At 42.5% G+C, this 13,360-nt stretch overlaps 1 long non-coding RNA gene across 1 annotated transcript; it reads left to right on the top strand.

Annotated features, from left to right (window-relative positions):
* The first annotated feature begins 1,746 nt into the window (after window positions 1-1,746).
* LOC147256474 (uncharacterized) lies at window positions 1,747-13,125 on the top strand. The gene is made up of 3 exons (XR_015117763.1): window positions 1,747-1,858; window positions 8,909-9,055; window positions 12,866-13,125. It is a non-coding gene; the product is annotated as an uncharacterized LOC147256474 (long non-coding RNA).
* Window positions 13,126-13,360: the final 235 nt, after the last annotated feature.

Genomic DNA, 13,360 nt, shown 5'->3' with positions numbered 1-13,360 from the left:
CTGCCCTTCTTTCTGTTTCTTGGGATCTACTTGTTTACTGTGAGGCAGGAGTGCCTCACTGAAACTTAATACTTTGTCTTGTGGGATTCTGTTTGATTTATGTGAAACGTGTTTGGCCGTAATATGACACTGAGAACTGACTATACAATTAATATGGCCCCTGTATGAAATGTGCTTTTAGTAACATATTGTAATTCCATATTTTACATCCAGAACTTGGATTTTTGTCCTCCAAGACTCAGTCCCAATGCTCCACTGGTATTTGGAACATGCTGTTCTCAGAACTGAGCTCCAGTCACACAGAGAATGTATACTGCAGGTGCAGACCTGAGCAGGAGCCCAACATAACACCCAGAACTTTATTTTCATCTGTTCAGAACCTGAAAGTAAAAACTGATATTTTCTTTAGCAGAGAATGATTCCGCAGCCTGCAATTCAGAGTCACGAGCAGTAACTCATCAAAGCCGTCCTCTCGCCAAACGAGCTTGTAGAAAGTGTTCTTCCCTGTTTCCACTGTGGTCTTACTTTTTCAAACAAACCATGTTTGATGCTGAATGCATTTGCTCAGCAACTCCATGATCTTATTGTTTACACCAGAAACCAGAAATCTGCTGAATGCCTGGAAAAGAAAGCCTTTTCACTTCAGTTTCACTTTTTGTACCTGTGTTGTTTGGAGCATGTTTTTGGTTATTTACAGAGTGGAGTGCAGAAGTAGGCATAATATTACAACTCAACAAACGTCTGGGGGGCAGGGACTCGCCTATAATCAATATGACGGCTGTCAGTCAAAGAGTAGAAGAAATCTTCTTCAATGATGGTGGTTATTCAGCGAGTCGAGTTAAGTCCCAAAAAACATTAAAAGCCATCTTTACACAGGGGCGGCACGGTGGTGCAGTGGTCAGCACTGTCGCCTCACAGCAAGAAGGTTCCAGGTTCCTCCCACGGTCCAAAGACATCAAGAGGGGACCAGGTTAATCCAGACTCTAAATTGACTGTAGGCGTGGTTGGGAGTGTGAATGGTTGTCTGTCTTTATGTGTTGGCCCTGCGATGGACTGGTGACCCAGAGTGAACCCCGCCTCTTGCCTGAAGGCTGTTGGGATAGGCTCCAGTCCCCTGGAACCCTTAGCAGCATAAGTGGTTGAAAATGAATGGATGGATCTTTACACATACAATGAAATTCAGCTGTTGAGTAACACTTTTTGTAAGTTTGAGTTGGGTGGTCGAGTGTTGGGGCAGCATAGTCCAACACTCTGAGGACAAAAGCTCTCCCTCTGCACCTCTGTACATCTGCAGAATAACAATGTGGAACGGAAAGTGAAACCATCCATAAGGGTTCATCTCTACTTGATCCTCTCCATCATTTACACCTAAAAATGTAGGTACAGTATATAGAGCCCGGCAGGGAAAACACCGTGACTTTTCTTCAAGTACACCCTCATGATTTCAAAGACGGGGGAAAGCTGGCGATGGTGGGCTGGTGGGTTGAAGCCAGATTGTATAGTGGTGCCTCTCACTCTGCACATTTAATTCCATTTCATATGAAACATTAATTATAGATTCATGTTGTAATAAACATCCAAACTAGCAGGGGCATTTATGGTGCTTGTAGTGACTCATTACTACCCCATAACTGCTGATTTTGCGACAATGAAGCCAACTCACCCCGGTCGTGAGAGGAGCTGCATGATTAAGCCACTATAATTGGTCTTTCTCTTGATTGTTGACATGATTCACCACCAAAGAAGCACTCATCAGCAGTCTCACGGATACGTGGTGTGAAGATGGCCGGACATGAGACTGATTCATGTGCACGCATTCCCAGGTGGATAAAACTAAAAAAGGAAATGATGCCTGCAGGTGAGTGTACACACTTTTATCAAGATGACTAAATGTTGCTTCACACATTTTCTTTGACTTTGTGTAGTCGAACAGTTACAGTTGAATTGCATGCACTGATTATTGTCACTGGGCTCTCACTACTTCACAAAAGAGGTGCACATCCGGACAGACTTTCCTACCCAGATTCCAAACATACAGACCTATAGTACTAATTTCTGTTTACTTTCAGATGGAAGAGGTGTTTATATGCTAGTAAAATATCATACCCTTAGCATCAGTTTACCGGTCTATGCAGAAACAGATGTTCTAATTTCCAAACATTTTTTGTTTATTATCATTGCTCAGGAAGTTCAAGGTTAACTTTATTTTCCCCAGTGGGGCTATTGGTTCTACAGCCAGCAGTCAACACAAAAATTAACGGTTTAAAAACTAACAGGATGAAATAAATAAGTAAAAAGTCATGAAACTTATTTAAAAGCCCAATGGCCACAGAGACAAAAGAGTTTTTATGTCTGGTTGTCCTTGCCCGTGGCACCGCAAATCTGTGGCCCGAGGGAAGCAACGTAAAGTAGCCATGAAGGGGATGACTCCGGCCTGCCAGAACAGAACGAGCCTTCTTTAGTGTCCTGGTCTTCAAAATGTCCTCCAGGTTGTCCAAGGGGATTCCCACAACCTTGCTACAAAGCTTAACAATTCCCTGGAGTGGATTTTTGTTTTTGTTTTTTTGGCTCAGAGGCCCGTACCAGCTCATAAAAGAAAAGGTAAGCACAGATTCAATAAAACACAAGTAACACATTCTCAAAAACATACAATGGACAATGAAATTTTAAAACAACAACAACAAAACCCAAACAGCTTTCTTGCACACAGCATCCACTTGTGGCACAAATGTGAGCTTATCATCAATCAGGGTGCTAAGGTTCTTATAGACGAACCACCTCAGCCGACAGGTTATTGATGACAACAGGGTTTTCCCCCAAATTTACAATCATCTCTTTAGTTTCAGTGACATTAATGTCAAGAAAGAAGATTTACGTCATCATTTAAATCATGAACCACAGGGCCATGATCCAAGTTGCCCTGATCAACGAATGAGAGAATAATAGAGTCGTCAGCATATTTCATGATGTGGTGCCCTTCGTACTGACTCTGACAAGAATTTGTGTACAGAACAAGCAATAGTGGTGATAAGACACAATCTTGGAGGGAGCCAGTGGATGATAAAACAATGTCAGACAGTACACCATTGACTTTCACATGTTGTGATCTCTCTGTTAAGAAATCCAGAAGCCAACAAATTAGCCCCGGATCTGCACTGTGGGTCCTCAGTCTCTGTGCTAAGACATGAGGCTGGATACAATTAAAAGCTGAAGAAAAGTCAGTCCCAGCACCCTCTGAATGCCACAGGATCATGTTCAGAAGGTTGCTGATGGAATCATCCACCCCCCCCCCCCCACACACACACACACACACAGGACCTACAGTAAGCGAACTGCAGGGGGTACAGATCAGCCTGAACCATGGACAAGTGTGCCTCTTAAACAATTTTTTCAAATATCTTCATGATGAGCATCTCGGTTTCTTCCTCTGTCCCTTCCCTCCTTTGGGACTCATGATTGAGGTACATCATTTCACGTTGTCCCCTGAGCCATGCAGTGTGCTCCTCCTCCCCCGGGTCATACAACTTTAAGATGGAATTGCCGTATTTAGGTGCGGCTTTTACTAAGACGTCTCTGAATTGATGCCTCCCACGTCCACCAGTAGAGGATGCAGCATGCTAACTGATAAAAAAAAAAGATTCTAGTGTGTCTGATTGCACTCTGTGACTATTGAGTCACATCTGTCCTAATCATTTTCCCAGGCTCTGTGCATGATGGAATAGAATTGCAGCATCTATTACCTGCATACCCCCCCCCCCCCCCCCCCCCATTGGGGTTTAGACTCATTGAGGATGGTGGCTGTCCCTGCCTCACACAACCCATCGCCCTTTCTAGCCCGTTCCTCTTCACAACCAACTCCAGGTTGTCACCTGTTGTGGAGAGAGCTTTTGACATCCGTAACACCAGGTGTTAGTGGCGCATGTCTGATATGTGCCGGGGGAAAATGGATGGAAATCTGAATCACTCTGAAATGGGGGGGGGGGGGGGGGGGGCAGTAGGGGATCAGCAGGGGATCAGAACAGCAACCAGAACCTCCAGCAAGCAGCTGGGGAGAGACACACGCTGGCAACACTGTTATGCAACAGACCATAATTATGATCTGATTAATGATGCTGTTTCTCTTTCTAAGTCGTGTCAGTGTTGTCACCTTTTAAATGCTACCAGTCACCTTGCCAAAGGGTTGCCGTTGAAAATGAGCCAACTGGCACGTTTGCAGGAATGTTAACAACATGTGCTTTCTCTGTGAAATAGAATTGGAACGTAGACATGTGATTGGACATGTGTGACTGACTAGATCCAGAGTTACAAGATCAGACAGGGCAAACGGAGTTATTTTATTATTATTTGTTTAATAATCGCTCCAGGACAGCCAGGAAGTCCTCCTCCCTAATAGCAGCCTCACTGTCTCCCCTCTCTTCCCCCATCGCTTTGAAACAACATTCTTCCCTCTCTACAGCCTCACCGTGTCTCCTCTCCTCCCTCTCATCTGCTGTCTCTGGCTTTGGTCACCTCTCCCTCCATCTGCCTCAGCTCCAGCGCAAACCTCTCATCTCTCTCCTCCATATCCTGTAGTATGTACCCTCCATGACATCCACACAAATTTTCATGAATTTTCATGGGGTAATGGACGCTGAGGCTGTTTCCCTCTGGGGCCACCTGCCTCTGAACTAAACCGCTGTCAAACAAATCTACACTCTCAGTTTACTTTCATGTGAATGTTGCAACAGCCAGAAAGAATTACACAACCAAGTACGGAATGTAACTGTAGAGAAAGGTTGTCAAAAAAAAAACAAATACTGTGGGTGACAACCATTTCACCTCCTTGACTCAACTTCTGTTGGCACCAATAGCACCACCCTCTTTTCACCATGCCATTAAGGTAGTAAACAGGTAGAACACCATCCGCCGTACTCCATCGCGTCTTCTCTCCCTGATGTATGAACGCACCGTACATTTATTTGGGAATTTCTGTGTTGTGATTGATGCAGTGGTGATTTCGCTGCACACCAATTTGAACTGACTTATCAGTTTATGGGTGGATTTGAAAAGCAACAGGACAAATTTGCCCGTTTTGTCTTTTATTTTTGTCAGGTGAAAACAGCTGCAATTTTTAGTGTCAGGGAAAAAAACGAGTGCATCGAACGTGGTACTTGAAATGGGTTTGAGAGAGAGTTTGGGGTGAGGCGAAGACAGAAAATCAGGAGGGGTCCGAGCAGAAGGGAATAGAGAGATAAGTATGCTGCCAATGACACCGAAAAATGAATAAACGGAACTTGCAGCAGTGTGTGGATGAGTTTGGGGCAGCTGGTTTAAGAGAGTGGAAGGACGGCACGACATGATCCTACTTACAAGGAAGCACAGAGTTAATCACAGGAACTAAGCGTGAGGAATAAACGAAGAATTCCAATTCCCCGAGGCTGTATCTACCGCACCGTCTGAGACAACAATCTAGTGGATACAAAACCAGACATGATGATACACTGTGTTGTGGAGGAGATGATGGGAAGCAGGTGTGAGGGCAGAGCAGATTATTGAGTGACTGACCGGGTGGTGGTGGTGGTGGTGGTGGTGGGGAAGGGGGGGAGGGGGGGGTATTATGAAGCATGGTCAACCTAGCCTGGCATCAATCTTGAAGAGAACATTGGTTCCAGAACAGCTGATCTAAGTTAGTTCAACCAAATGGTTCTCACTTTGGGGCGAGAGTGATGCTAGCTTTGATGTGGACTGAATGAACAGCGTGTGGCGAGGAACTTGCATGTCCTTTCATGGATTCTCACATTTTTTGTCACAAATCACTCCATTTCCGCGGGCAAGTTCTATTTTTTTCATGCAACGGGCACAGGAGAAAAGGACGCAGAGAGAGAAAAAAGGTTTTTGAACACCAAAATGTATCTGATGCACTTCATGTCAAGACCTATGCATGTGCTAAATTCTGTATCCATTTATCTGAGAATCACTTTTTTCTGATACAGGTTATCTGAATCGATGTAGCTTCATCTTACACCCGAAACAACTGATTTTTACACCCCTAACATCCGTGTTTGTACTTTTTTTTTTTTTTTTTACTCCTGCTGCTGAAACAGCGAAAAAAAGAAGTGCTAGTGTTGCGGAAAACAAGCATACCTTTTGGTAGAGCACAGTGAATATGCTATCAAGTTTTCCCCGAAGTGCAGATTTCCTTCACCGCCTCAAGATCCCAACAACGCCCCTGGCGCTTGCAGCAGATGTGATGCTACAACATGCACTGATACACTGCACTATTTAATTCCCTGCGGTTATCAAGTGAAATATGGCTCTGATAGACAAGCCTATTCAGATGAATGAGAATGTAATAATCATCCAAGCTTCATTTATACAAGTACAAACATTGAACTCTTAGGTCAGTTAATAAACTTGTTTTCCTCCCTTCCTTTTTTTCCCACCTCTTCTTAGAGATGTTTATCACTGATGTCGGAATTTTGTTTGCTACTGGTGTTCCAATCTTTGCTGGATGTTTTCCTGTTGTGTAACACTGTGCGTAACGCAACCGAAGCGTCAGACTCCCAGTCGGCCACCAGTCCATTATTTCTGCTGCATACCTACTATGTTTCCGTTGTATTGGGTTTTGGCATGAACAGGTTATGAGACATCAAGATAAACTGAGACAGTTAATGTCGAGAATGTCTCTTTTACTGTCTTAGTTGACCAGGTAAAATGAACAATCACAGAAAAAGATTAAAGACAACTCCTGCTGATTTTGTTGAGAGCGCATTTTTCACTTTGATAGCCTCCACATTGAAGGGTGCACCGTCGAAATGGTATTACGATAAGAGTCGAACGAAGTGTGAGGAAGTGAACATCCTCCACAAGTACTTAGGCAAAAATCCCATCAGTTTGTGGTCGTGACTTGGTGAATGGCCTGACTAACAGTCACCACCTGGGACCAAAGCGCTCAGCCCGCCAAGGGAGGAAACTCCTGTGTCTTTTTGAATAACAGTGCTGCTGGAATTTTGAACTGAAATGAATGCAGAGCCCATGAAGTTACCTGAGAACTTATAGGAGATCACCTGTTATCTCTGTGTCATTACCGAACGCAGTAAATCAGGAGCTGCCAGGTGTTGGATGAACCGGAGAAATGTAAGACTTCATTCCGTTATCCGTCTCAAACACTTTTGGACCCACAAAGGAGCAAGACTAGGGGTCAGTACTTGTTCAGCATTTCTAGGGTAGTCAAAGCTGAAGGGCATATTGTTCAAGTTAGCAACTTTAGCTTCTGACGGGATCATGTTGTTATTGTTAGTGTGTGACAACGTCAGAAGACCGATCACTGGAATTGTCTGAGTTATTACCGCTATTCCAACTTTGACCATATGTGGTTAGTTGTGTCAACCTGGAAACCAGTAGAATAGATTAGTGTGGCAGGAGTGAGGGAGACACCTGCTGACTGCGAGGTGTGAAATGCTGTTCATTGCATCTTTAAATTTCGAATGTGCTGAAATTGGAGCTCGGATTTTATTGGTATCTTGTTTGCTTATCATAATTTTGATAAAACATCAGTTGAATATTGAGTTCATTGAGTGTAAACTAGGAGGTCAAGTGGGAACACTCCACACATTCCACACCTGAGCGAACCAGTATTTTCATGTTAATCTGTTCCATGAGGTAAGATACGACAAAGAAGTCAAATGTTATGAAAGACTTTTCCTCGGATGATTTATCTTTGCGGTGGAGAACTCTGCAGATTCGTGCCTCGGGGGCAGCTATGCATTTTTCTTGAACGAACTGAGACAAACGCACACGTATTCTCATAGACAGGAAGTTTGCGGTTTGGCATGCGGGGACACCGGAGTCGGGGGATGCTAAGACTGGGAGATGGGAAACTTTGAAAAATCTGACAATATTGGATATCCCACAAGGCTGTTGAAGCAGGTTTGATTTTGCTCACCATGGCATGTTGCATGTGCTTGCCCTGTGCACAAATATGTCTCCTGGATGTTGATGTAGGTAGGTTATATTCATTCGGTGGTTGTGACACTCTTGTGCTTATGATCCTTCTCCCCACTTGAGCGACAGGGTCTTCCTGCTGCTCCCATATCAGCAAGTCTTCGCCATGACACTGTAAGTCATGTCATCAAATAAGCATTTGTGACACCATCAATTGAAAAGATTACACTTGAGGTGTCACTCCAATTACAGGGGACAATTGGAAATACTTGTGTAGTGGCAAACCAGTGGGTTGCTCACTTTGGCAGGAGAGTGCAAGTCAAAACGAGAAGCACCGGCCAACTTGAAGTGCTTCCATGCTGCCGTGTCTTAAAAGACATTCCACATTTTCTCCTGTGATATATACTTTTCCGGGACAAATGATTACCCTCTTTAAAATCCAAGTATAAAGGAGGGCGCTGTCCCTACAAACGATGCACGACATACCGAGCAAATCCAACAAATTCAGTTAAATGTTTGATATCAAACTATCAAATTCATCCTGATGAAAGTATTGTACTATCCTTGATAACAGAACAAGGTTTGTCTGAGAAAGAACATTTCTAGAATACTCTTTATTTATACAAGGTCAGTTGCACTGGGGCCATTGTTAAAAAGAGCGGTTGATTCTTTGAGACATGATGCTGGCCAGTCGTAATACCTAACCCACTATTACTGGTCACTTATACATAGAATCTCTCATTCCAAGCCTGCACGCTATGTTCTGCATTTTTGCTTTTATATGAATTTATTAATTTTTTTTTGAATGCTTTAAACTGAAACCAAACATACATAACAAAGGGTTTAATTTTTTTTGACCAAATTAATGCTTATACTGCACTGCTGTTCCCCAAAAAATATGTTTTTACAGATGAACTTGTCTTTTATTGTCATTTTACGTACAGTGCACAGTATAATTTGTCCTCTGCATTTAATTCATCCTCAGGAGCAGTGAGGTATGTTTCCCCCATGTCAGCAATACTGACCAAGTATTATATGGCCGGCAAAACCACACAGACATGGAGAGAACATGAAAACCCCACACGGAGCAGAGCTGGGATTGGTAACTTAATCCTTCACGTCTTGCTGTGAGGTAACAATGCAATCATAGAGCCGCTGTGGCGCCCAGTGATTTGTTAGACTTTTGCAGTAGACTCAAGTAGCCAGATGGTTTTTCCAGCATAGAAGAAAAATGTCTGGCTCCACCCATCATCATTCTGATTCAGTAGAACTAAATTGTCTGAGCCAATAATAATCGCTGTGGGATGCACATAGGATGCCTCTGACTTCCTTATTTAATGATCCTTGGCATTTTTTGGGTGTGGGTCACTACTAGTTCGCCAGAGTCTGCTGTTGTTTCATATGATGAGAGGAACTTTGAGAAAGGCAGAATGCAAAAATTGGAAGAAGCCAAGCGTACTGACTGAAACAGACACCCAAGACTACGGCCTTCTGGCAACAGACTGGAAAATTGTTACATTCCTCGCGTCCCCCATAGCCTGCCGTATTGTCCCTGTGGGTATTTATTCTCTACTGCAACTGAGTGGTGTGCTGTCAGTTTTCGAGCAAATTCCGCAGTGACATTAAATGTTGAATTGGAAACACAATTAATGTTACCTGTAAAAATGCCACTTCACATCCAAACTCCTCCCCAGTTGTTGAGGCCTGAACCGAAGCTGTAACCACCTGCATGGTTTTCAAGCGATGCGGTTTCCTCATAAATCTTGAGCAACAGCTCAGGCAGCCATGTTCTCTCAGAGCGGCAGTGAAGACACGTGCCACGGCTTCTGTTTCGTCAAGTCATTACTGTCATGCAAATTCCAATTAACTGTTGACTGCAACAGATCCGCCGAGGCCTGTTATCAAAGGAGATGACCACTTCTCAGATTGATATGTGGAATTCGCGCACACACACACACACACACACACACACACACACACACACACACACACACACACACACACCTGCCTTTTCATCAGCAACAGAACGACATCACCATTCCTTCAGCATAGTGTTACTTTCCAGTGACAGTCCAGTATTCACCCTTCTCTCAACTCGCGACTGAGTGATGAAAGTGATGCTGTGACTGAAATACGTCAGCAACAGTAACCGTGTGTTCCACGTTACCTTTTGTCCACTATGACGCTGTCAGATGATACAACAAATTTCATGATCAAGGCCTTACTTGAGAACATGAGCATCGTACTGCAGCTGATTTTAAATCTTGCAACTTGCACTTTGAGCCAATGACTTACAAAAGATGGCCGTCCGCTTTTAGTGTTCCCTAGAGACAAATACCTTGATAAATACCTCTTGCATTATTTCAAGTCCAAACACAAACTGTAGTTGCAAAAACCCTCCGTGTGACTAACATCGAACCTGAAGAAAGGCCAGAATGTTTCACTGTCAGACAATGCTTTGTTTCCTCAGCTGAACATTTTATAGGGTGATTACAGTCAAGTAGAGAATAATAAGACACCCTGACAACCATCTACAATAATCCAGCATCTTTTAGTTGACTACACTCTGATTTGGTATAAATATGGAAGAATGAGAAGACATCAGTGAGATATTAAAAAGATAAACTGTAATACTGTGGGTCATTATGGATTTAATAGCAAGTAGTCACTGCACCACATTCTTTTGCTATTTCACATCAGTGCCAAAAGCTACATCCAGTTTACTATGATTATTGTATTATTCCAGTTATTTAACTATTAATAGTGAACATTATACCAATTACTGTCAGTCTTCACACATGACCTTCCTTTTTTAATAGTTAATCTATAATAACCCAGTGGTACGTCATACAATAATACCCCCGTACAAGATTTAATAATTCATACATGAAACTATTTTCATTTTTGTGCTAATAACATGTAATTTTTGCTCCCTGTATTCACTTGTTTGAGTAATAGACATGGAAACACACATGGACAGCGTAATATATTATGTATTTTCAAAGTATTACTGTCAAATATGAACATCCTACGACGATATAAACCAAAAAATATATAATGATAATACAACAGAAATTAAGTAGACAACTCAGTTCCTATTGTTGATATTTTTCCATTTCCTTTCATTCGTATTGCATGTTTTCTTACTTGTTATTCATTACATTTTAGATTCTCTACTTTCTTTTACTGCCGGAAATTTCGCTGTTGCGGGACTAATAAAGAATTATCTGCTTATCCCGACTCCCTATTATCTGTTAATACTTTGATGAACAAACGTTTGTGTTGTTGTGTACACCATTATTTGTTGACAAAAAAATCTATCACTGCAACGGGAGGCGAGTGAGAAGATGAGAGCAAACAGACGGAAATGAAAAGCTCAGTCAACATGTTTTCTCCTTTGTGCACGTTATCAAATTCCAGGCACGTCTTTTGGAAGGTTGTAGAGACACTCGGATTTAAATGTCGCTGTTAATAAACCTCTGAAGATAGAACAAGGCTGGTTATATCAGCCGCAACGCCAAGAACTTTCCAACGGTTCTTCTTTGTCAGTTCATTTTATCTGTGCATGTCTCAGGTTTTTAAAGTTTTTTTGTTTTTTTTTTACTTATTCAACTGATCTGCCTGCATCCTACAGACAGACAACCGTCGCATTCCCAGGACTTTTGTCCTCCGCAAGTGCTGCTGTAACGTATCCCTGTTGTAGCCGTCTTCTATTGTGATTTTTAAAACTTAAACAAACCGTTGAAATTATTTTGTCTACTCCTCTGTTTTATGCGTGTCCATCAAAACAAATCTTAAAAATGTTCTTAAAAAAGAAAAAAAAAAACAAAACCAAAACCTCAGCACATTAATCATCCCTAAAAGCCACAATTCGGTGGGCAAATTTATCATAAATCAGAGTTGGCAGAGTTTATTTTCACTCGCTGGATAAAAACATGCAGACCTGCGGTCGGTGGTTCAAACTATGTATGTTACCAAACCTCAGGCATTTTACAGGCGGTTTTGCATCGGTGTGAAATAAAGACTGAAGTTTGTCCTGTCTGAAGAAAAAATATCACAACATCAGTTCTTATTGAAGAGTGCAACTTTGACGCAACAAAAAACCCTGTTTTAAAGGTCAGAATCTGGATTTTTATACTAAGAGAAAAGGTAAAAAAAATTGTGTTTATTACAGTCTTCTATTGAATTATGTATTTTACAGTGGATGTGTGTATGTCTTTGATATCCAACTATTTGTGTGTGCAAATAGCTGATTGTTCTCCTTGTCGTTTCTAGGGAACAACCATTGTTACACCGTACTTTGTTCAGTCTTTGGACATCTGAGGGAGACTTTTCATTCGTTAAAAGTTATGTCGTTAACTAATCAAATCGCAAAGACTTCCAAATGTCGTGATGTTTACAGCTACAGCTGCCGCCTGTTTTTCAGTTATCAGTTCTTCTAGATGTTGAAGGATGTTGCTGACGATGACGCTTGTCTGAGGGTGCGAGAGAGGAGCTTCTCCAAATTAAGAAAACAAAACAACCTTGGATGCTGAAGTCCACTACGACACAGGACCTCCTGAGAAGCTGTCATAGTATCAATCGGACCGGTCTCCTATGATGATGTCATCAATTACTTCCATCCATCCATCCATTTTCTTAACTGTTTATCTGTTAAGAGTCGCGGGGGGGGGGGGGGGGGTGGTGGTAGAGCCTATCCCAGCCGACATTGCGCGAGCGGCGGGGTTCACCCCGGACGGGTCGCCAGTCCATCGCAGGTCTTCAATGACTTTGGATGCTTAATTCAAAAGATTGAGGTCCAGTGTGATCAGTTTGATATCGTATTTTCATCTTTGAGTGTGTTCAGTCTAAACTTTTCTGCGTGATATTTTTCTTCAAGCAGCGATTCTCGTGTCACTCTTATTTTAATCAGTATTTGTGTGAACTTTTTTCTGTGTTGCAGAACTACCACCATTTATAAAGGTGACTGTGCTTTGGCCTTCCCCATCAGAGGTCGAGGAGGGTGGGGCACCGAACCAGCCTGAACCTCCGCTGACCTTGGCAGAATTGTAGAGTGTCTCTGCGATCAAATAACAATCCTGATCCCTCTGGCATCCAGGAACCTAGCAAAACTCAAAGCAAAGAGCTGGAGGGTCGAGAGGTCTGAGCTTTGTCTGTGGGGAGGCCCACAGCAAAGAAAACATTACCGTGAAATTATTATGTGAACGTTGAGCTAATAAAGCCTATTAAGGAAAGCACGAGATGTATACATTATTTCACACCCTTACACAAACGACACATCAGGTATGTGGGCATCATATTATTCTAAACAGACGTCTTAAAGAAAAAAATAGCACCACCCTCCAAATCGAGGAGAAAGCCAAGCATAACAAAATGTGTCGAGATTCTTGTGCTGTAAATGTAGAACTCGCATCTGCAAACGTCAATGCCTTTGAGT

Source organism: Aulostomus chinensis, chromosome 9 (genome assembly GCF_037954235.1).
Source record: "Aulostomus chinensis isolate RoL2024-O1b breed Wild chromosome 9, RoL_Achi_v1.0, whole genome shotgun sequence".
Classification (NCBI taxonomy): Eukaryota; Metazoa; Chordata; class Actinopteri; order Syngnathiformes; family Aulostomidae; genus Aulostomus; species Aulostomus chinensis.
The sequence above is the reverse complement of the archived record's forward strand: the minus strand, read 5'-3'. Positions and strand labels throughout refer to the sequence as shown.